Here is a 23,082-nt window from a genome sequence, read left to right as displayed (position 1 = left end):
GATGCTAGTCTTCAAGAAAGTTTATATCTTTCCTTGAAATTGCATTTTTTTTAATTATGCAATATTAGTTATAAATTCATCATTGTTTCTAATCAAGATATACAAAATTGAAATTCATGGCGAGATTCAAGTTTAATATTAGCTACTAATTTTTTTTTAACAACTAACATGTAAGCTTCTATTTTTATAAATGATGTCCAATTTTTATTCGATATAATTATGGCCTGAAATTAAAGTGATAAAATTTTATTATATCTAGGATCGGATTAAACTCTAAAAGGTAGATTTGGTAAATATTTATGGTTTGGTTTATGTTAGGATAAATTCGATTTTACTCCGTCTATTCACACCTTTATTTTTTTTTATCAAACTTTCAACAAATAAAAAATAAAAGTTTAATCATCCTTAAATTAAAATAGTAAAATTTACACATGATAAAAATTTTAAATTCAATGATAATTGACCGTTTGTTTATTGTTTTATGATTTTTTTCACTTAGAAGATTTTCTCCAATTTTTGTGAATTTAACAAGGACAATAATATTTAATTTTAGTTTGGAAATAAAATCTACTTCAAATATAAAAGATTTTTTCTCTGATCCTGGAGCGTTGATGATTGATCGCAAGAATTTGAAATTTTGTACAAGTAGATACAAAAAGAAATATTACAAAAAGATTTTGATTATGTTTTTCTAGCACACAAAAGAAGATGTCTTAACTAATAATAATGTGACGTTCAGATTACTCACTATGTTAAATACTCGTGTCAAATTTTGTAGTAGGATTTGAATCTGTTTGAAATTTTTTAAGAGAGAAATAAGACATTTAAAACGTTAAACGTTGAGAACCAAACTAATATTTTACCCTAAATAAAAAACCACTCTCCCAAAAACAAAAACAAAAACCTCAACCTCAACCAAAAAAATAATAGAAAATTATTTTTTAAATAGTTAATTTTATTCAACTTTTTTATTATAAATTATTTTTTATAATCTTCATTTTGAAAACTTTGGGATTTAGGTCAGAATTTAGGGTATAGGAATTAAAATTTAAGATTTAAAATTTAGAAATAAAAAAAAATTGACTGAAGTTTGCCGAAAAAATTGAATCCCAAGTAAAGAAAATAACTATAAAAAGGAGAATAATAGAACACTCAATTTCATGAAGCTGAAGATTTTGCTTCCATATTTTTCATTCAATATATTATTGCTTCCATGTTTCTTTTATGTACATATGATTCACTTGTGTTTTTGGTACATCCGAAAGCTTTTCCAAGCTCTATTTATAAAATAATTCACCAACCTATAATAGAATAATTTTCCAAGCTCTATTTATAAAATAATTCACCAACCTATTATAGAATAATTCAAGACCAAACGATTGCAATGATAAAACAAAGTGGCACCGAAAGTTGGCTTGCAAAATTATTAAAGCATATACAAGTCACAAGTCACTAACAATTCTTTGATTTAGCATTAAGACATCCACTAATTATTTCACAACGCATATAGCAAAACCCCAAAAAACTCAAATGACAGAAAATATTACTCCCAAAAATAAATAAACAACTTATGAAAAAAAGTAAACATAGCCTACTCATTTACATGATCATTCGGGAACGCAGATAAGGCAAAACCAGTATCCGTATCATGAAAACTTTCAATGATCATGTTGTTAGAATTTTCTGACTTTCCTTCTCTCGTTGGGCAATTTCTTCTAATATGCCCCGTTAGGTGACAATGGTAACATGTCACCAATTTAAGCTTTTGGGACTTTGATCTTGTCGTGCTCTTGCTTTCCGATCTTCTTTTTTTACTACAACCTCTCATCACAAACAACCTGTTTGTACACTTGCCATTGTTGGATTCAAATTCTAATTTATCATCAATTCCTCTTTAACATCTTTAATTGAGATGTCAGACCTACCATAGTGTATGGTATCACAAACATCATCATAGGATGGAGGTAATGTATTCAACAAAATCGCAACTTGATCAATATCTTTCACTTTTATTCCAGCTGCTCTAACATCGGATATCATTCGATCAAATTCTTCTATGTGATTTTGCATTGACTTTTCTTCCAGGTATTTGAACTTGCACATTCGCTCCCATTGATGCAATTTGTGAGACAAAGTATTTGCGGAATATTTTTCTTCCAAAGCCTTCCATAGTGAATCAGGAGTCTTCATTTCCATAACCTCTCGCAGAACATTATTTGCTAAGCATGACCTTATAGTATTCCATGCTTTGACCATTAGCTCCTCTTTCTTTTCAGGAGATAATGCAGATTATAGTTTTTATTTACCCTCTAATGCTGTTTCTGAACCTTGTAGAACCAACAATGCTTGTACCTTCAGTTTCCATAAGCTAAAATCGTTGGACCCGTCAAATTTTTCCACTTTAAATTTGGACAGCACCATCTTGGATTCTAAATCCAATAATCAATAATATTACAAACCACAAGCAAATACAAATACATATCTTCAATATATATCAATCACAACGAAATTTTCTCTGACTACAATAGATATATCACTTCAAAAAATGAGCTTTGCTTCTTTGATGGCCTCCTTTGGTTAGAGGTTGGCTCTGTTTATATAAGTCAGTCAAGTCCGCAATTAATGGGGGCAATAATTGCACTCGCCTAATTTTCATCCAATCAAATGCATTAAATATTTGTTGCAAACTAAATCTTTATCACAAGAGTATAAAGCTAGCTGACATTGGTGACACTTGGACTTGGCATAGAAAATTTAAATAAAAACTGCAAGCCCCACTTTATGGACATTATTGACACATTATCAATAGCAAAAAACCAAGCCCTCATTTTGGCTTTTGACACAAATTTCACTGGCATGTGTCCGCTAATTAAGGATGTGCAAAGTTGATATGTATAGCATAATCATATCATCTAACCAGTATTATTTATTTCATTATTGATTTAATTTTACTCAATTTTTTTTTAAATTTTTTTACTTTTGTTACAAAAAATAAGAGGAAAAAGTAACCAGAAAAAGAAAAAATGTAGGGAAGAAACCCAATAAGAAAAATACAGTCAACACTCAATAGCGTAGTCCAAAAACTCAGAAAAAGGAACGAAACTCAAAACACACATAAAACATAAACCACCAAATAAAATGGGTCAGCACCCCAAAAGAATGAGACACACACATTAAACAAGACAACCAAGAGATTAGGTCAAATGCACCAATACTCTATCTAGTAACTTGATTTAGCATACTAGTTCTATGCTACATACCTTTTAGTTTGGTTTAATGTCTTTATATTAACTATTAGCAAAGACAAGGAATGCCAGTTACTATAGCCAAGAATGTAATGAAAAGGATAAACAGGGTTAAACATTAATGGTATAATTAAGCTCATGCGTGCATTCAATTGTTAAATATATCCAGTTAAGTTGATTTAGCTTAATCTCAAAAACTAATTTTAAACATATCACCAATTTTTACCAAGCTAACGAAATAACTCAAAAAATATATTAAAATTAAGAGATTCTGAGTCAACCATAAAAATTAGTTCAATTATATAAGTTGAGGAGAAAAGTTTCCAAAAACTTAAAATCATGATCAACATTAAATATCTAGGCATATGAAAATTTTGGTAGAAAGCTAAGAAAGCCCACTAAGACCGTAAGTGGGAAATGACAAAGCCCAATTACACCTTGCGTCAAAAAAATGAAAAATGAAAAATCAAAATTCTCAACCCGCACTACCAGCATTTGTCCTCTACTCTTTAGCCATGACCGAATAAAAGGGTATTAGTGTAAAGAAGAAATTCTGTGAACGAGGCAGTTTGATATTTGGCATGCTGCAATAGTTTATCATATGGCTCAAATTAACATGGTTCATAAAAACAAAACAATCAAGAAGAAGAAGAAGATAAAATATGAAGACCCAAGCAGGACACATTTGGCATAATGTTCACAAAATGAACATTAATGTGCATGCACTGTGATGATGGTCATAGCATGTCATGGCCATAAAGTTTATTTGTACATGAAAGCCTTATGTCTCAGGTTTGTGACTATGATTTGTAAAGCTCAAGTTATGAGTAACAATAATAGTGCTACAATGATACTAGAATCATGAACTATGTAGAAACCAATTGAGAATGTAGAAGACTACACATAATTTTTAGAGGAACCACACCAAAGGGTCCACATCTTAGCAATTTTACTTCTTGATTGGTTCTGATTTTTAGAGGAACCACACCTAAGGGTACAAGCTTCCTTCAATTTTCTAATAATCAACCACAAAAAATCTAATAACAAGAACAATTAAATTAACACAATAATAACAAGGTAAGGATCAGTAAAAACAACTAGGGAGTAGCAATGAGTAATAAGTCAATAGCAACATAGCAAAAGAGTTAATAACATCTAACACAACCGCAATTAAGTGATTAACAAGTTAACAAATTAACAAATTGCAAAAAAGACACAGCAAGCATGGCAATTGGCAAGAACACAGCAACCAGCAAGAACAACTAGGCAATAGCAAAAAAATTAGTAAACCAGAACAACAACAATTCCTCTAACTTTTTTTTTATTTGATACATAACACTCACCATTCACCAAAACCCAAGAACGGCAGTGAGGTTGGGAAGACCCCAGAGCAGTTCAGCATACAACATACACACAAACACAGCCAAAATCAGAGGACCAAACACAACAAAGTCAAAATATTGGACCCCGAGATCTACAAATCCTGCATGGTTACAAGCTAAAAATACTGCTACAAAAGTAATCCAATCTGGCTTCATGCCATCATGTTTCATTGCATCAAATAACTCCAGAGCTTTTTCACCAGCTCCATGTTGTGCATAACCAGAAATCATTGCGTTCCATGATACAAGGTCTTTCCGTTGGATCCGCACGAACAATTTCCACGCGTCCTTCAGCTCCCTGCATTTGGAATACATGCTAACCAATGAAGTTCCGGCTGTGGTGTCACTACTCAATGGAGATTTACAAACTAACTAATGAACTTGTCTACCAAGTTGCAATGCTGATAGGTTACTACAACCCAACAACACACTAGTCAAGCTCACAGCATTCGGCTTGGCCCCGGTCTCTAACATTGTCTTGAAAAACTTCAACCCATCTTCTGCCCTGCCATTATCAACATACCCAGCTATCATAGCATTCCATGTCACCAAAGTCTTCTGACACATTTCTCGGAACAATTTCTCGGCAGACTCAACCCTGCCAAATTTCATGTACCCAGTGATCATGGCAGTCCAGGTAATCACACTCTTCACAGTTGCAGCATAAAAGCACTCCACTGCAGAATCCAAGTCTCCACAGGCCACGTACCCCGACACCATCGCACTCCATGAGACAGTATTTTTCTCTGGCATCGCCAAGAACAGTGATTTCTCCACTGATACAATAGATACATTTCTCTCTTCTTTAGCTTGCATAGTATTTTTCACCAAAAAATTTGCAGCTCAAAACATATTTCATCATGGTGCGTTGAGCGTGGAAGAGCTGCAAATATTGTTAAGCAAAGATGGTGAACTTTGCCCCTTTCTTCTGCGACATCCATGGTAGATCGAGAAGCAGGAGTGGATAATCCAGAAAATTCACAACTGATTAGTGAGTGATTTACAAAATCTCACAAGATTGATGAATCAACTTGCCAGCCTTCAAACGTAAGTAGGGAGATCAACATTGAACCCAATTCAAAACCAGACAAGTCCCTTCTACCTCCATCCAAATGAAAGCGCAAGTTGATCACTAACTTAAACTCCTCTTACAACTCAAAACTATCACTCATGAGCGAGATCGGTTTAACTATCCATCGAATCAAAGAACAAGTTGGGATTCACTGATAGAAGCATTCTGAAACCTGAAAAAATTTACTCAACCTACGAAGCTTGGGACATATGCAACACCTTTGTACTATTGTGGTTGCATTCTTCCCTAAGCACAAAAATTTTTCAGAGTGTTCTTTGGTGTAAGGTGGCATCGGAGCTCTAGAACGATCTTCAAGAAGAGATGTTTGCGATGAAATAGGGAGATCTATCTATCACTGCATATTTCACTAAATTTAAGGGAATTTGGGAAGAACTTGATGAGTTCAAACCAATCCCATCCTGTGCCTTTGGAGTATCATGCGGGCTGAAGATCATAAGAGAATATAGAGACCAAGAACATGTTAGAATTTTGAGAGGGTTAAATGAGCAGTACACAATAGTGAAATCACAAATTATGTTGATGGTGTCATTGCCAGTGTGAATTCTATCTACTCTTTACTTTTGCAACAAGAAAGACAATTAACCAACTCAGATCAAAGTAAAGAAAGGGTGCTGGTTAATGCGGTCAATACTGGAGGAACTGGTAATAAAAACAATAGAGGGTTTGGTATGACATTGAATACGAATTCTAGTATCACAAATCGAGGTGGCAGAGGCGGACGTGGCTGAGGCTGAGGCTGAGGCAGAATTAGTAGTGGAAGAGGAATGATGAGAAGTTGTTCTCATTGCGGGAAGGCTGGACACACCATAAAGACCCGTTACTATAAGTATGAATTTTCTCCTCATTTGCAAAAGAGATTTGAAGTAGCAAAGGTGAACAATATGATTGTTGCTGAGAAAACATGTGGAGATGGCAACATACCTGATGTGCGTTCAATTCAAGAGGAGAATAGTAAGAGCCTAAACAACTTGTCTTCCGAAGATCAAAAAACAAGTCTTGATTTCTCTATTCCAGCAACATAAAGGTGATCCTGCTCATAGTTCTCTTCAAACACAGGCCATAAATACAGTAATAGCTCCTTCAGCAGGTATACACCATATTTTATCAAATTTTCACATTTCTTTACACACACATGACTAGATAATTGACACACTGCACATGTTACTTTTTCTCTTTATACTTTTTACTCTCATCACACAATAGATCCTGTATTAATCAAATGTCCAAATAGAACTAAGACCACAGCAACAATTAGTGAAACTATAATTTTAACCCATGATTTTTACCTTACAAATGTGTTATATGTGCCATGTTTCAATTTTAATCTCATATCTGTGTCTGAAGCAACATATTTTTTACTTTATCAATTCTTATTTAATAATACACACTGTGAGATACAAGACAACCTTTCCTTGAAGATGGTCATGCTAGACAAAGAGGTGGCTTGTATATCTTCAATACAGATGCAGCTTGTGTCAACTTAGAAGCTAAGAATGGAGAACTAGTCAACACCAGCAATTCAGTTAGTGTTGCTGCTATCACAAACACTATAAATCATGAAACTTGGCATTGTAGGTTAGGACATGTCTCAATTGATAGGTTATAGGAAATAAAAGAGTTATCCTTTTTATTATATGTCCATTAAAAAATGAGCCTTGTGAACCATGTAATTATGCAAAACAAAGATTTTCTTTTCATTTGAGTCAAACAAAATCTGTCAATTTATTTGATTTAGTGCACATAGATATTTGGAGACCTATTTCTACCCCATCTTTTGCTGGCCATAAGTATTTTTTAATAAAAGTAAAAGACAAAAGCAGGTTCACTTGGCTATTTTTTATGAAAAATAAAAGTGAAACTTCTTTTTTTATCCAACAATTTGTGCAACTAATTGAAACTCAATTTCAAACAAAAATAAAAAACATCAGGACTGATAATGGAGCTGAATTTATCATGAGTTTCTTTTACAAAAAATATAGAATAATTTATCAGACTTTATGTGTTGAGACACCTCAAAAAAATAGAGTTGTAGAACGAAAACATCAAGATATTTTGAATATTGTTAGAACATTCATTTTAAGGCTCATCTTCCTAAAATTTTTTGGAGATATGCTGCATCATATGCTGTACATATTCTCAATAGAGTGTCTAGTTCATCTATTAATAATAAAAGTCTTTATCGAATTTTTTTTGGTAAAATGCCAAACATCTAACACTTCAAAATTTTTGGATGTCTTACATTTGCTTTAGTTGCAAATAGAAAGAAATTGGATAAAAGAGGAAGAAATGTATTTTTTTTGGCTTTAAAGCAGGAACAAAAGGATATCTTTTGATGGACATCAATAACAAATAATTTTTCATATCTAGAAATGTAATTTTTTATGAAAATTTCTTTTCATATGAGAATAATCAAGTTTCTTATCAATTTGAACATGTTTCCAATTCTAATTAAGACATTAAGCTTACATTACATAATCATGATCCTATAGATGTCTTTGATAGCAGTACATTATCTTTCCATGCCTTAGATTTATATCCCATTCAACATACATTATCAAATACTCATTACAACACAATTGATGTTCAACCACAGCCAACCTTACCCATCTCTTTGAGTTTACCAGCAGCACCAGCATCATGTGCTACACTATCATATGATGAAAACCCATCTAATCTCTAGTCCACTGATATTACTCCACCTCCTTCACTAAGAAGATCTCTTAGAGAAAGACACAAGGCAAGATACCTTGATGATTATGAATGTATGCAAACCACTGTCTCTGATAGTATGGTCCAATCATTAATCACAAAATGGTATCCTATTTTCAATTACTTGAGTTACAATTCATTATCACAATCACACAAAACACTTTCCATTACAATTTCCACAAATCTAGAACCAAAGAGCTATGAGCAGGCTATTCTGAGTGATTATTGGCAGAAAGCAATCAAAGCTGAGCTTGAAGCATTGGAGGAAAGCAAGACCCGAAAACTTACTACTTTACCAAAAGGGAAGCATGCAATCGGATGTAAATGGATATTTAAAACCACGTATAACTCTAATGAGACTATAGAGAGACAAAAAGCAAGGCTTTGTGGCCAAAGGCTTCACTCAAACATAAGGGTATGACTATTTTGATACCTTTAGTCCTGTAATTAAAATGACTACCCTTTGTGTACTCTTAACAATTGCACTGCAGCTGGTAAGAACTGGTATTATTCATCAATTAGATGTGACCACTGCCTTTTTTTATGGTGATCTACCTGAAGAAGTCTATATGAAATTGTTCCCTGGTTTAAATGTGCATCTAGGAATGGTTTGCAAGTTGGAACGATCCTTATATGGCCCTAAGCAAGTCGTCAGTAGAACTCTAAGTTATGCTCTGTCTTGATTGCTTCAGGTTACTCACAATCAAAGGTAGATCATTCTCTTTTCACCAAATCTTCTTCAACAAGTTTCACTTCTATTCTTGTTTTATGTTGATGATTTGGTTCTAGCAAGGGATGACATAGAAGAGATCCAACGTGTGAAGATGATATTCCACACTTTGTTCAAAATCAAGGATTTAGGCAAACTAAAATTCTTCTTGGGTATGAAAGTTGCAAGGAGCAAAAGGGGAATAGCTTTATATCAAAGAAAGTATACTCTTGATCTCCTAAAAGAGTATAGATTATTAGATTCAAAACCAGGTAGCACACCTATGAATTATTCAATTCATCTCTTAAAAATATCAGGAACATTATTGAATGATGCTAAGCCATATAAAAGACTCATTGGAAGGTTGATACCTCACTAATATCAGGCTTGACATAAGCTTTGCTGTTAGCAAGTTAAATCAATTTCTAGATTGTTCCACAAATGAGCACTTCAAAGCAGCCTTATATGTGTTTAAGTACTTGAAAGTAGCTCTTGGAAAAGGATTACTTTTTGAGTCTCTTTGTGACTTGTCCCTCCATGATTTTTCAGATTCTGATTGGGGTACATGTCCGGATACCCGAAGATCAGTGTTCGGATATTGCTTCTTTCTTGAAAGATCTTTGGTATCCTGAAAAAGTAAAAAATAGCAAATAGTTGCTCGATCATCTTCGGAGGCAGAGTATCGAGCAATGGCTCTTGCAACTTGTGAAGGAATTTGGCTTATGAACATCTTGAATGACTTTAAAATCAAGTTACTAAGCCCTATGACATTATTTTGTGATAACTAATCTGCTAGATATATTGCGGCTAACCCAATGTTTTATGAATTGACCAAACACATTGAGATTGATTGTCACAAAGTTAGAGAAAAAGTTCAAGACGGTTCTTTAAAGCTCATGCCAATTCCATCAAGAGAACAACTTGCTGATGTCCTTACAAAAGTACTTTCACCAGGTCCTTTTGAAGAGATATGTAGTAAGTTTAAAATGTATAATTTGTACCCTCCCAACTTAAGAGAGGCTATTAATATATGAATACTACTAGTACTCCCTGTTTATTGGGTATTGTGTGACACTAGTAGATGATAGCTGTATAATAGAATATGAAGAGTTAGCTAGTATAATTTCTTTTCTTTATTTCTTATTAGCTATATATAGTTGTACCTTCAGTCTTTGTAAATAAGTGATTTCTCCACTAATGCAATAGATACATTTCTCTCTTCTTTAGCTTGCATAGTATTTTTCACCAAAAAATTTGCAGCTCAAAATAGATTTCATCATAGTTTCTCATTAAAATTAAAATAAAATATTTTCCTATAATAATACCAGGCTTTTATTGTCTCAATTTCCAACATCGATCAACTTAAGATTCCGTTCTAAACACCATCAAGTTAGCACTATTAAAAGTCTACATAAATTGGATTATCTGTTTGAAGCCACATAGCCATCAATGTGTCTAATTTTTTTGTCTAAGTCAGAAATTTTATTTATTGGAATAAAATATAAAAATGTGGTCCAAATAGAACAACAGAACAAAGAAAATGGTATATCACCATATGAATTAACTTTAGCATCCAAGAGTTAATAAAATAACGTGTTCACAGGAGAAGGCTTAAAGACTTCATTGCCTCATTCCCTCCATAGTTCTTCCATCAGTCTTTTCGTTGCCAAAGTAATTTCAGCTCTCGTCACCACCTTGTCCTCGAAGATCTTTTGGTTTCTCGCATCCCAAATTTTTCATAGAGTAGCAACAAAGAAGCTTTTCTTTCGTTTTTCAACTGAGCCATTTCCAAGTCTGTGAGCCATGTTCCTCCACCATTTCCAAAAATTTGAGTTGTCACTAGGTAATGTGGGGGTTCAATTTCATTCCATACTTATTGAGACTCTTGACAATAGATCAAATAATGCATTACAGTTTCATCTTCCAAATTGCATCTAGGGCATGTGGCTGAAATTGTTGGCATTCTGGAGCTGATTTTTTGTTTCACAGGAATTCCTTCGCGTGCTGACTTCCATAAGAAAACTCGAATTTTCGCCAGAACTTTGAGTCCCCAAATTGATTGCCACAGGTTTTTTTGTTTAAATAACTCCGAGAGAAATTCTAGTGGTGGATGGAAGAATTTGAATGCTAGCTGATAACCAGAATTAACCGTGTAAGTACCTCTTCGATCTTTGCCCCAAATTATTCGGTCCTGTCCTGTTGTTCTTTGTATTTGGAGAATAGTTTGATGACATTTGTTGAAAAATTTGTTGAAATCAATTCTTCATTCCAGGTTCTATCTGTCTTGATTAATTGGCTTACCCATTGCAGATTAGTGTTAGTGGTGATTAATTGATTTCTGAGAATCCTTCCTGCATTGTTTCCCCATACATCATCAAAAATATGAATTTGGCTTCCAGTACCCACATCCCATTTAATTCCTTTCTTTACTATTTTTCTCCCTTCTAGTATACTTCTCCAAGCTCAGAAAGGATTATTACCCATCTGAGCATTTAAAAAGGATGAAAAAGGAAAATATCTGCTCTTGAAAACTTTATAAAGCAGTGAGTTAGTCTTTGTCACCAACTTCCACCCCTGTTTTTCTAGCATCGCCAGGTTTAACACTTTTAAATCTTTCAATCCCAGGCCACCCTAATCCTTTTCTCTGTACATCGTTCCCCCAATTAATCCAATGCATCCTCCTCTCGTTATTTTTCTGACCCCACCAAAATCGAATCATACTCTTTTGAATATTTTCAGTGAGAGTCTCAAACAATTTGAAATAACTCAGAGTATATATAGGTATGGCAGTACCCACAGCTTTAATTAGAACTTCTCTTCCACTAGCCGACAGCAGTGATCGCTTCCACAGGTTCAGCTTCTTATTAACTTTGTCTTCTATATAGCTGAATGCAGCTCTCTTTGATCTGTTACCATTACAGGGAGACCGAGGTATTTGTCTTGGGAGCCGATATGAGGTACTTGGAGGATTTCAGCAAATTCGTCCCTAATTTCATGTGGAGTGTTTTGACTGAAGAACACATAAGACTTATTCAGGTTAACAATCTGACCGCTTACCTCACTATATTCTTTTAGTAACATCAGTGGGTTATGACATGTCTGGTTGTTAGCTTTAGCAAATAGATTAGAGTCATCAGCAAAAAAAAGATGAGTGAGTGTGGGACACCTCTGGTTAAGTCTTAGGCTAGTGAAATCATGTCTCTATTCTCTTCTATGGAGTATCAAAGGTAAATCCTATTAACGAAAAAAGTGTTAAATTAATTTAAATTTTAATCTTATTCATAAAACATTTAAAATTTTAAGAATTGGATTATATAATTAAATTCAACACTGATTGTCAGATTATCAGAATAGAAATAAAATTCAAATTTTCAAAGTTATTAAATTAATCTATCAATTTTATAATAGATAATTTTCCAAATTCCTAAGAATACTATTATTGGAGTACAAATAAAATTAAATTTTTGTGAAACCAGTGGTCTCATTATTAAAGCTATTACTGATCATATGAAAAATATAAGCAAACTTAATATATTATAATTCCACCATCATCCAATTTCATAGTCCGATTTTATTGCCTACTACAAATTCTACAACAAACTTGATTGAGGTGTTTTAAAATACTATAATCCTGCTAAATTTCATACTCCAATTTCGTTGCTTACTACAAATACTACTAATTCATATAGTTAAACACTTAATAATAACTCCTATTAAGTAGGTAACCTGAGATAGGTGAATTGGGTTGGAAAGATTAGTCCAAGTGTTGCTGGATAGTGATCTCCGACTTGGTTCACGTCTGGGAGCCGCCGTCCGAGTCGTGTGTTTTGGAGAATGGAGGGTGGTACCTGCAAACATACTCCAATGCCTAAGTCAGCAAGGGGTTTTACAGGTTAGAGAGTATTGGAACTTAGTGATACCTGAGGGGTGTCAGGGTATATATAGTGGCGATCCAATAACCACCGTTAGAGTAGTTCCACTTTTGAAGGTGGATAGCCGTCCCTTTATCTTAGGGTAGTTGGGATATTGCTCCTAGAAGTGGGTTGAGTGATTTTAGGGGCAGTTACTTATTTGAATAAGTGTTATCTTCCAGCTTTCCATCGAGCCCGACTTCTTTGGGAAGGAGTCTGTGTTGAACCCGACCTCTTCTGCAAACGTCGGTGGGTAGCGAAGGCCAATCTTTGGATTGGGCTTTTTGGTTTATTTGGACCTAGGCCATAGTGTTGGGCCAGGGGGATGAACAGTGCCCCTACTCAAGTCCGATCTCTTTTGCTTATGAGTTGGATTCGAGTATTGAACTCGGGTTTGTAGCCGATGTGATTTTTAAAACCGATGTGATTTAAAATTTTTCAACCATCGTGTCTAATCAAACGTCGCGTCCGTTGGAATTTTGTATTTACACGTAGGAGCAGTTACATTGGTAACGGTGCGTTTCTTTAATGATCGCATTATTTTACAACTATGCCCCTGGCGTGTTATAAATACTTTTCCCTCTCTTTTCTCTGTTTTCTTTCGTCTTCTGAAGCTTCTTGCCTACACTCCTTGTTTTTTCTTATTCAAAGGCAAAAATTCTTTAGCCTTCCTCCTCAGAGTGCTTTGTCGTTGCTGTGCCTGCTCCTCTCCCTCCTCCTGTCTCTATCCCCCCAGTCCGACCTCCCTCCGAACCCGAGAAAAAGAAACGCAGGACCTCGGAGACTGGCTCTTCTCCTTCTGGAGAGGCCAACTTTGATGGTCCTAAGTTTGTTCGGAAACACATCTTTCCTCATAGCCAGATTGCTATGGATGATGCTTCCTTTCGGAATCATCTTCAAATCTTGGTTCGGGGAGGGGTTCGAACTGCTGGGGTTTGTACTGCTCTCCTTGATATCTTGGACAAAACCCCTCTGAGTTCTTTGGGTTCTTCTAAAAAAATTGTTCTTTGGGCTATTCTAAAAAATTTGTAGAGGAACTTGAGAAGAAAATTTTCCTTTTTCAAGAGGAGGAGAAGAGGCTTCTGGGAGAGAATGCGTGGCTGAAAGAGGAACTGACCCGGCTTCAGGAGAGTGAGAAGAAGCTTATATGTCATTATGCCATGGCGGAGGGTCTGAAGGAGAAGGCAGAGTAGAATTACGTCAAGCTCTTCACTGAAAATATTGACCTTCAGAAGCAGTTGGAGTTGATCTGGGAGGCCTATCAGGACTTGGAGGATTCCGTAGCGAAGAGCTCAGAGGAGGCTTGGAGGATATTTAAGGAACAGGTCGGAGTTATTACTCTTGACTTGGACCTTTCTCCCCTCCATCCCGACAAGATCATCATTGATAGAGCTATTGTCTCTCCTCCTCGTCTTGAGACAGATTCCGAGATGAAGACTCGCAGACAAAAGCTTATTGAGTCTCCTCCTCGTGAGGAGTAGCAGGAGGGATACCTGCCGATGTCTTCAGGAGCTTCGACTTCAACTTCCGAAGAGACCGCTTCGACCTTCCCTACTGCAGATCCGAACTCCCTTCCACTTGGTGATTCTAATCCTCCTTCCAATTGATTTGAGCTACTTGGGACTCGGCTTGTGGGTCCCTCTTTGAATAATTTATTTTTTATGTGTTTTTTGTGGTTGTATTTGACACTTTTTTCGACCTTTTTAGGGTCGTTTAAAAAAATTGCGCTTTTTTAAATTCGCCCTTTTTTGGATAAGGGCTTTTAAGGAATTTTTTGTGTGTGCATGCTTTATTGTGAGTTTTCCATGAAAACCTTTTGATCTTTTTTGAAAAAACCTTTTATTGGGTAGGCTGTTTTTTGTCTAAGTTACTTGCAATTTTTTCGAAGACTTGGAACAGCTTCTGCCTTTGTTTTTGCGGGATTTCCTTATCTCTTTTGTATTCCTTTCGTATTCAAATTTCGCCTATTGAATTGTTTCGTAACTTAGGTTATTCTTGCGATGCATTTCAGTTTACTCGGGATTTCTAACTAGTTAGTCGTTCAAGTGATTGAGATCCCGAGTTATGATTGTCTTTGTAACCTCTTTACACCGACTTGTATCTCACAATTTCATCCTGCCGGCCATTTAGGTCAGTCATGAGATTTTTACGTTTTTTCGAGCTTAAATTGACGCGTTTCGTAGAATAATGATAATAATAATGGAATTATAAAGAGATGTAATGAAAGATCTTTATTTATTTGATGAAGGTAACTTTTGCTACTAGTGGAATCTTTAAGACTTATTTTTCCCTAACCTCCACTTTGATGCCTCATTAAAATCCCCTTCAGGAAAACCTTTTTTTTTTGGAAAAAAAACCGTGAAGTCGGGAAAAAGAGTACATCAGGGAGTGGAGTTCGCTTCTAACTATAGTACCTCTTCATATTACAAGCATGTCACGACCTTGGTAGCTCAGTATCGCTCAAGTCGGTTACCTTGTAGTATTCCTTTCCTAAGACTTCACTTATCTTATATGGCCCTTTCCAATTAGCAGCGAGCTTCCCTTCACCTGACTTGTTAATGCCAATGTCATTTCTAATCAGGACCAAGTCGTCTGAGGTGAAGGTTCTTCGAATGATTCTCTTGTTGTATTTGTTTGTCATCCTTTGCTTTAGCGCTGCTTCCCTTATCTGGGCTTGTTCTCGGACTTCAGGGAGTAATTCGAGTTCTTCTTTATGTACTTGGATGTTGCCTACCTCATCGTAGAATCTTACCCTTGGACTTTTCTCATTGATTTCAACTGGTATCATGGCTTCTATGCCATAAGCAAGTCGAAAGGATGTTTCTCCTGTAGCAGACTGAGGTGTAGTCCGATATGCCCATAGTACTTGAGAAAGTTCTTCAGCCCAAGCTCCCTTTGCATCTTGCAAGTTTTTCTTCAACCCAGCCAGTATAACCTTGTTGGCTGCCTCAGCTTGCCCATTTGCTTGTGGGTGCTCTACCGAGGAGAACTGATACTTGATCTTCATGCTGGCTACCAAGTTTCTGAAGGTAGAGTCGGTGAACTAAGTTCCATTATTAGTGGTGACGGAGTGGGTGATTCCATACCTTGTAATGATGTTCTTGTAGAGGAACTTCCGACTTCTCTGGGCTGTGATGGTGGCTAATGGTTCTGCTTTGATCAATTTCGTGAAGTAGTCCACTCCCACTATTAGGTACTTCACTTGTCCAAGCGCTTGGAGGAAGGGTCCGAGTAGGTCTAACTCCCATTTTGCAAAGGGCCATGGAGAAGTTATGCTAATAAGTTCCTCGGGGGGAGCGACATGGAAGTTAGCATGCATTTGGCATGGCTGACACTTCTTTACGAATTCGGTGGCATCTTTCTGCAAGGTCGGCCAATAGAACCCGACTCGGATGACTTTCCTGGCCAAAGACCTTGCTCTGAGATGGTTTCCGTAGATACCACAGTGTATTTCCTCTAAGACCTCTGTTGTCCTTGAGGTCGGGACACACTTCAACAATAGTGTGGATATTCCTTTTTTATAGAGGATTTTCTTTACCAAGGTGTAGTTCTATGCTTCCCTTCGGATTTTCTTAGCCTCTTTTTCCTCTTTGGGTAGGATGTCGAATTTTATGTATTCGATTAGTGGATTCATCTATCCGAGGTCCAACCTGGATACTTCAAGGACATCTTGCTTAGCCTCTATTTTTGTGACAGAGGGTTCTTAGAGAGTTTCTTGAATCAGGCTTCTATTATTCCCTCCTGGCTTGGTACTTGCTAACTTGGAGAGGGCGTCTGCTCTGCTATTGAGGTCCCGAGTTATGTGTTTAACCTCGGTCTCTGAGAATCGCCTAAGTTATTCCAAAGTTTTGTCTAAGTACCTCTTCATATTAGGGTCTTTAGCTTGGTACTCTCCATTGATTTGGGAGGTCACTACCTGAGAGTCGCTGAAGACCACTACTTTGGCTGCAGCGACTTCTTCTGCTAGCTTCAACCTTGCGATCAAGGCTTCATATTCTGCCTGATTGTTAGAGGCTAGGAATTCAAATTTGAGGAAAACTTCTATTTGAGTTCCCTCTTGGTTGACCAATATTATGCCTGCACCACTTCCGACCTTGTTGGAGGAGCCATCCACGTATAGCTCCCATGCTGTGGAGGCTTCCTCTTGATCTCCTGCATATTCTGCTATGAAGTCGGTGAGGCATTGGGCTTTAATTTCTATCCGAGTTTCATACTTAAGGTCGAACTCGGATAGCTCTATAGCCCATTGAACCATTCTGCCTGTAGTGTCTGTTTTTTGAAGAATTTGCTTCATGGGCTGGTTCGTTCGAACTCTTATTGTGTGAGCTTGAAAATAAGGCATACGCAAACTTCTCGAGTTTTTGGTACCTTAACTCGGGGCCTTGTAGAACCTTGCTGGTGAAGTACACAGGATGCTGCCCGACATTGTCTTCCCGTATTAGAGCTGATGCTACAGCTTTGTCAGCTACGGACAAATACATGACGAGTTCTTCCCCAACTTTAGGTTGGGTCAAAATTGGAAGTTGGCTTAAAAACTTTTTGAACTCCTAAAAGGCTTCTTCGCATTTAGGAGTCCATTCGAACTTGCATCATTTTCTTAGTAGAGAAAAAAGTGGTAGGGATCTTAATGCTAATCCTGCCAAGAACCTGGAGAGAGCTGCAAGTCGGCCATTTAGTTGTTGGACCTCCTTTAAACAAGTCGGGCTTTTCATTTCTAGGACTGCTATACACTTATCGGGGTTGGCTTCAATCCCCCTTTGCGTTAGCATAAACCCCAAAAATTTTCCGGCCTCCACCGCGAAGGTGCACTTTGTGGGATTCAATCTCATCCAGTGCGTCCTTATGGTGTTGAAGACTTGCGAGAGGTCGGTCAGGAGGTCGGCCTCATCCTTGGTTTTTACTAACATGTCGTCTAGATATACTTCCATTAGATTCCCAAGGTGAGGTGCGAACACTTTGTTCATCAGCCTTTGGTATGTGGCGCCTGCATTTTTTAATCCAAAAGGCATGACCACATAGCAATAATTTGCTCTAGGTGTAATGAAAGATGTTTTTTCTTGATCCGACTTGTATATCGGGCTTTAGTTATATCCCGAGTATGCTTCCATGAACGACAAGTATTGATATCCCGAGCTAGAATCTACTAGGGTATCAATATTTGGGAGTGGATATAGGTCTTTTGGACATGTCTTGTTCAGGTCGGTGTAGTCAACACACATCCTCCACTTGCCATTTTGCTTCTTGACTAGCACCACATTTGGTAGCCAAGCCAGATATTTGACCTCTCTGATGAAGCTGGCTTCTAGGAGGGCTTGTATCTGTACAGTTTGTGCGACATGAGCTCGAGATCTATCTCGGGCATGTCGGAGGCTTTCTAAGCAAAGAGGTCGGAATTCACTTGTAGGAGCCTTATAAGCTTCTGCTTCAAATCTTTTTTCAAGTTGGCTCCTATGTTGGTGTTCTTTCCTTCCTCATTTCCAACCTGTACCTCTTCAGTCTTTCTCCCGGATTGTGGTCGTAACTCTTCTTTAGCTCGAATTCCTCCGAGCTCAATGGTATGAACCTCCTTGCCTTTTCCTCTCAGGTTCAGGCTTTCGTTGTAACACTTTCTTGCCAGTTTTTTATCTCCCCTGATGGTTGCAATTCCCTCTGGTGTTGGAAACTTCATGCAAAGATGGGGGTAGATACCACTGCTCCAAGCCGATTTAGGGTTGTTCTGCCTATTAAAGCGTTATAGGCTGAGCCCACATCAACGACTATGAAGTTGATGCTTAGAGTCTTAGATTTCATCATCTTTCCAAAAGTTGTATGTAGGGGTCTGAATTCCAATGATTTTATGGGCGTATCCCCTAGCCCATATAGGGTATCAGGGTATGCTCTTAACTCCTTTTCGTCCAATCCCAGCTTGTCAAATGCTAGTTTGAACAGGATGTCAGCCGAGCTCCCCTGATCCACTAGGGTTCGGTGTAGATGGGCATTGGCGAGAATCATGGTAATCACTACTGGATCATCATGTCTAGGAACAATGCCCTGCCCATCTTCTTTGGTGAAGGAGATAGTGGGGAGGTCGGGCAGTTCGCCTCCGACCTGGTAGACTTTCTTCAGGTGCCTCTTGCGAGATGACTTTGTGAGACCTTCTCCAGCAAACCACCCTGAGATCATATGTATGTGCCTTTCCGGGGTCTGTGGTGGTGGATCTCTTCGATCCTCCTCATCTCGCTTCCTTTTGCCATGATGGTCCGACCTTTTTGTAATGTATCTGTCAAGGCGACCTTCCCTGGCCAGCTTTTCTATCACGTTATTTAGGTTGTAACAATTATTTGTTGAGTGACCATACAGCTTATGGTACTCACAATATTCGTTACGACTTTCCCTTTTCTTGTTCCTGATGGGCCTAGGGGGAGGTAGCTTTTCAGTATGGCAAATTTTCCTATAGATGTCGACTAGGGAAACTCGTAGAGGAGTATAAGAGTGATATCTTCTGGGCCTTTCAGGCTCGAGTTCTTCTTTTTTCTTGGACTCCCACTCATTCTCCCTCGTCGAGTGAGGTTGTCCAAGTCGCCAGCTTGGTTCCCGTAGCCGGGCATTCTCTTCCATGTTGATGTACTTCTCAGCTCTTTCCTGTACATCACTCAAAGAAGTCGGGTGCCTTTTCGAGATGGACTGTGAGAAGGGACCTTCTCGGAGTCCATTTACTAGGCCCATAATCACTGCCTCTGTAGGCAAGTCTTGGATTTCTAGGCACGCCTTGTTGAACCTTTCCATGTAGTCCCTCAAAGGTTCTCCGACCTTTTGTTTTACTCCCAGGAGACTTGGCGCGTGCTTCACTTTATCTTTCTCGATTGAAAATTGCATAAGGAACTTACGCGAGAGGTCGTCGAAACTGGTGACTGACCTTGGGGGGAGGCTATCGAACCACTTCATCACTGCTTTTGTCAGAGTTGTTGGAAAGGCTTTGAAGCGAGTAGCATCAGTGGCATCGACTAAGTACATCCGACTTTTAAAATTGCTCAGGTGATGCTTTGGATCAGTGGTCCCGTCGTATAGGTCCATGTCAGGGCTTTTGAAGTTCCTTAGAACTTTTGCCTTCATTATGTCTTCACTGAACGGGTCTTCTCCCCCAAGGGAGAATCTTCCCGGTCGCTCCGAGAGCTCTTACCTCGGAGATTGGATTCTAATCTCAAGAGATTTTCTTCAAGCTCTTTTCGTCGCTCGACCTCTCTCCTCAGGTTCCTATCCGCTTCTCGCTGTCGCTCTAGTTCTTGTTCTAGCTGCTCCAGTCGTCCTTGGTGGCCATGGAGCAATCCCATTAGGTCGGCCGCATGGGGCTGTCCTTCTTTTCCTGGTTCGTGCACATCAGAGGGGTTTCCCTTTGGGTCTTTCACCCCTGAGGGACTTTCTCCGTGCTAGTTAGTAGCTCCTTGCAGGGTGACTATGGCCCTGTCATTGTTACCAGTGTCTTGGTTTTCTTGCTCAGATTCGGACGCTGTATTTCCGTCCTCGTTTAGGTCGTCCACCATCATGGGTTGATCTCCCAGGTCCCCGGGAACGACGCCAATGTTACGTAGGTAACCTGAGATAGATGGATTGGGCTGGAAAGATTAGCCCAAGTGTTGCTGGATGGTGATCTCCGACTTGGTTCACGTCTGGGAGCCGCCGTCCGAGTCGTGTGTTTTGGAGAATGGGGGGTGGTACCTGCAAACACACTCCAATGCCTAAGTCAGCAAGGGGTTTTGCAGGTTAGAGAATATTGGAACTTAGTGATACCTGAGGGGTGTCACGGTATATAGAGTGGCGATCCAATAACCACCATTGAAGTAGTTCCACTTTTGAAGGTGGATAACCGTCCATTTATCTTAAGGTAGTTGTGATATTGCTCCTAGAAGTGGGTTGAGAGATTTTAGGGGCAGTTACTTATTTGAATAAGTGTTATCTGCCAGCTTTTCATCGAGCCCGACTTCTTTGGGAAGGAGTCTGTGTTGAACCCGACCTCTTCTGCGGAGGTCGGTGGGTAGCGAAGGCCAATCTTTGGATTGGGCCTTTTAGTTTATTTGGACCTGACCATAGTGTTGGGTCAGGGTATAAACAACTCCACTTCATGTTCTTTTAAATATTTGAACACACTTTTAAAAGGAAAAGTATAGGTAGACAATGAAAATATTAAATAATGTGAATAATGGATATGTCGAATATTCAATTCAATAGATATGTAGATGATTATATTCATTATTTTTAATTGGATGGTTATTTCTTTTGATTCAATTTACTCATGCACAGTTAACAATGGCTGGATGTTCAATTCACTTTGTATGTAGATGGTTATCCTAATGTTAAAGTTTAGGAGGTAATTTGGGGTAGAGTATTTTTTTTTTACTTTATTTGGTCTATTCTAAAGCCAATTATTTACATTGTTTACAAAAATTATTATCTACTTAGCAAATCTGCTTTTAAAAAGTCATTCTTTTATACTCATTGCACTTTTTTTTTCTTTTTTTTTCACCTCTGGTAATTATTACAAAGATATTGATTATGAACCTCAGTCAAAATCTTGTCTTAAACTAACAATAAATTCATCAAAAGTTCTCATATGAAAAGATTAAAACCGCAGTATGTATTCAGGGTGCTTGAGCGTGAATGGTGTTGTGAGTGTCGAAGGTACAAATTCTAATAAACTTGGAAGAATTCCCTAAAAGCTAAAACTTGTGGGCAGGCACAACAAAATGGATATCAACTCTCATGGAGCAGTTTGAGTAGTTTGATTAGTTTAATTCTTTTCTATCCACTACTATTCTTCACCACTCCTATCAATCGACACCTAATTTCTACATGGGAACAACACTTTATCATCAATGCTTCTGTTGTTCATACACCTTATCAACACTAGCCACTAGTCAAATATGACAGAATTATCATTCAAATTAAACAAATTGACTTTTCCCTCAGCGTGTACGATAAGCCGATAACAATACTAGAAAATATACCTGAGAAAACCAGCCGCAGAATCACCGCTCCAATGGCTTTTAAATAGACCGAAACAGCTCCAGCACACTACATTACCGTGCTCTCCTCCAACCTGGTTACTGACTCTTCCGTCAATAGTTCATACTGCCATCCACGTGAATCTTCCGACGATAATCCATTGACACCCACTGATAACTTCTTCTCACCTTCAATACACTCCCACCTCCCTCCATCACCACCCCGCCACCAACATATATTCTACAAGTAATTACATCTATTTTTTGGGGCTTCAAAAAAATTCACATGGGCGAATTCCAAAATCCAGAACCTATTGGCTCTAAATCATTCGGGACCTACTCGGCTACATAATGTTCAAGCTACCCGCTATTAACATTTCCACACTTTAAATAAGGTTAATCTCGTCATTTCCTCATTCACAAAATGACAATTTTTTATTGGGCTACCTTTTTGTACAAGTGAGCATGATGTTCCGCATTGTCTCAGATGTGATAATTTTCCAATGCTATGTTGCGTGAACCTGTTGCCTTCAAAACTTCTTTTGTACTATATTTTACAACCCTGTATATGATTTCATAATTAACTAAATGATTATTATATTACAAGTTCAAACAGCCATGGAATCAATTCAACAAGTCCAAGTGAAACTCACAAATCGCCTTATAAAAAGAATTTTTTTTTTTAAAATTAAGATGTTCGATCTAAAATTTTTTATACACTGAATTAGGTATTTATTTATAATTCATTATCGATTATTGAATTCTTGAGCTCCTGCGGCAGAACGCTGATATTTGGCTGTTACAGATTAGGAAACTGACAATATTATTATGATTCTGTGGTATGCATGATTCATCATCATATAGTTCTACAAAATGATATATAATTAGGGAATACATTTGTTTTATTTGACCCATTTGACGCTGATCTTTGGCTGTATATAAAGTAGAAAACTGACATATATTATTACGATTCTGTGATATGCACGCCTCATCATCATATCTCTATAAAATATTATATAATTAGAAAATGGATATGATTTATTTGACCCATTTTG

The 23,082-nt window shown here is 37.5% G+C and overlaps 1 long non-coding RNA gene across 1 annotated transcript; it reads right to left on the bottom strand.

The window, feature by feature from the left end:
* On the bottom strand, window positions 1,399-22,465 carry LOC110271156. Its single transcript, XR_002361442.1, has 2 exons — window positions 22,031-22,465; window positions 1,399-2,429 (listed from the first exon to the last, which is right to left on the bottom strand). It is a non-coding gene; the product is annotated as an uncharacterized LOC110271156 (long non-coding RNA).

The sequence above is a fragment of the Arachis ipaensis genome, chromosome B04, assembly GCF_000816755.2.
Source record: "Arachis ipaensis cultivar K30076 chromosome B04, Araip1.1, whole genome shotgun sequence".
NCBI lineage: Eukaryota > Viridiplantae > Streptophyta > Magnoliopsida > Fabales > Fabaceae > Arachis > Arachis ipaensis.
This window is presented reverse-complemented; position numbering and strand designations above follow the sequence as displayed.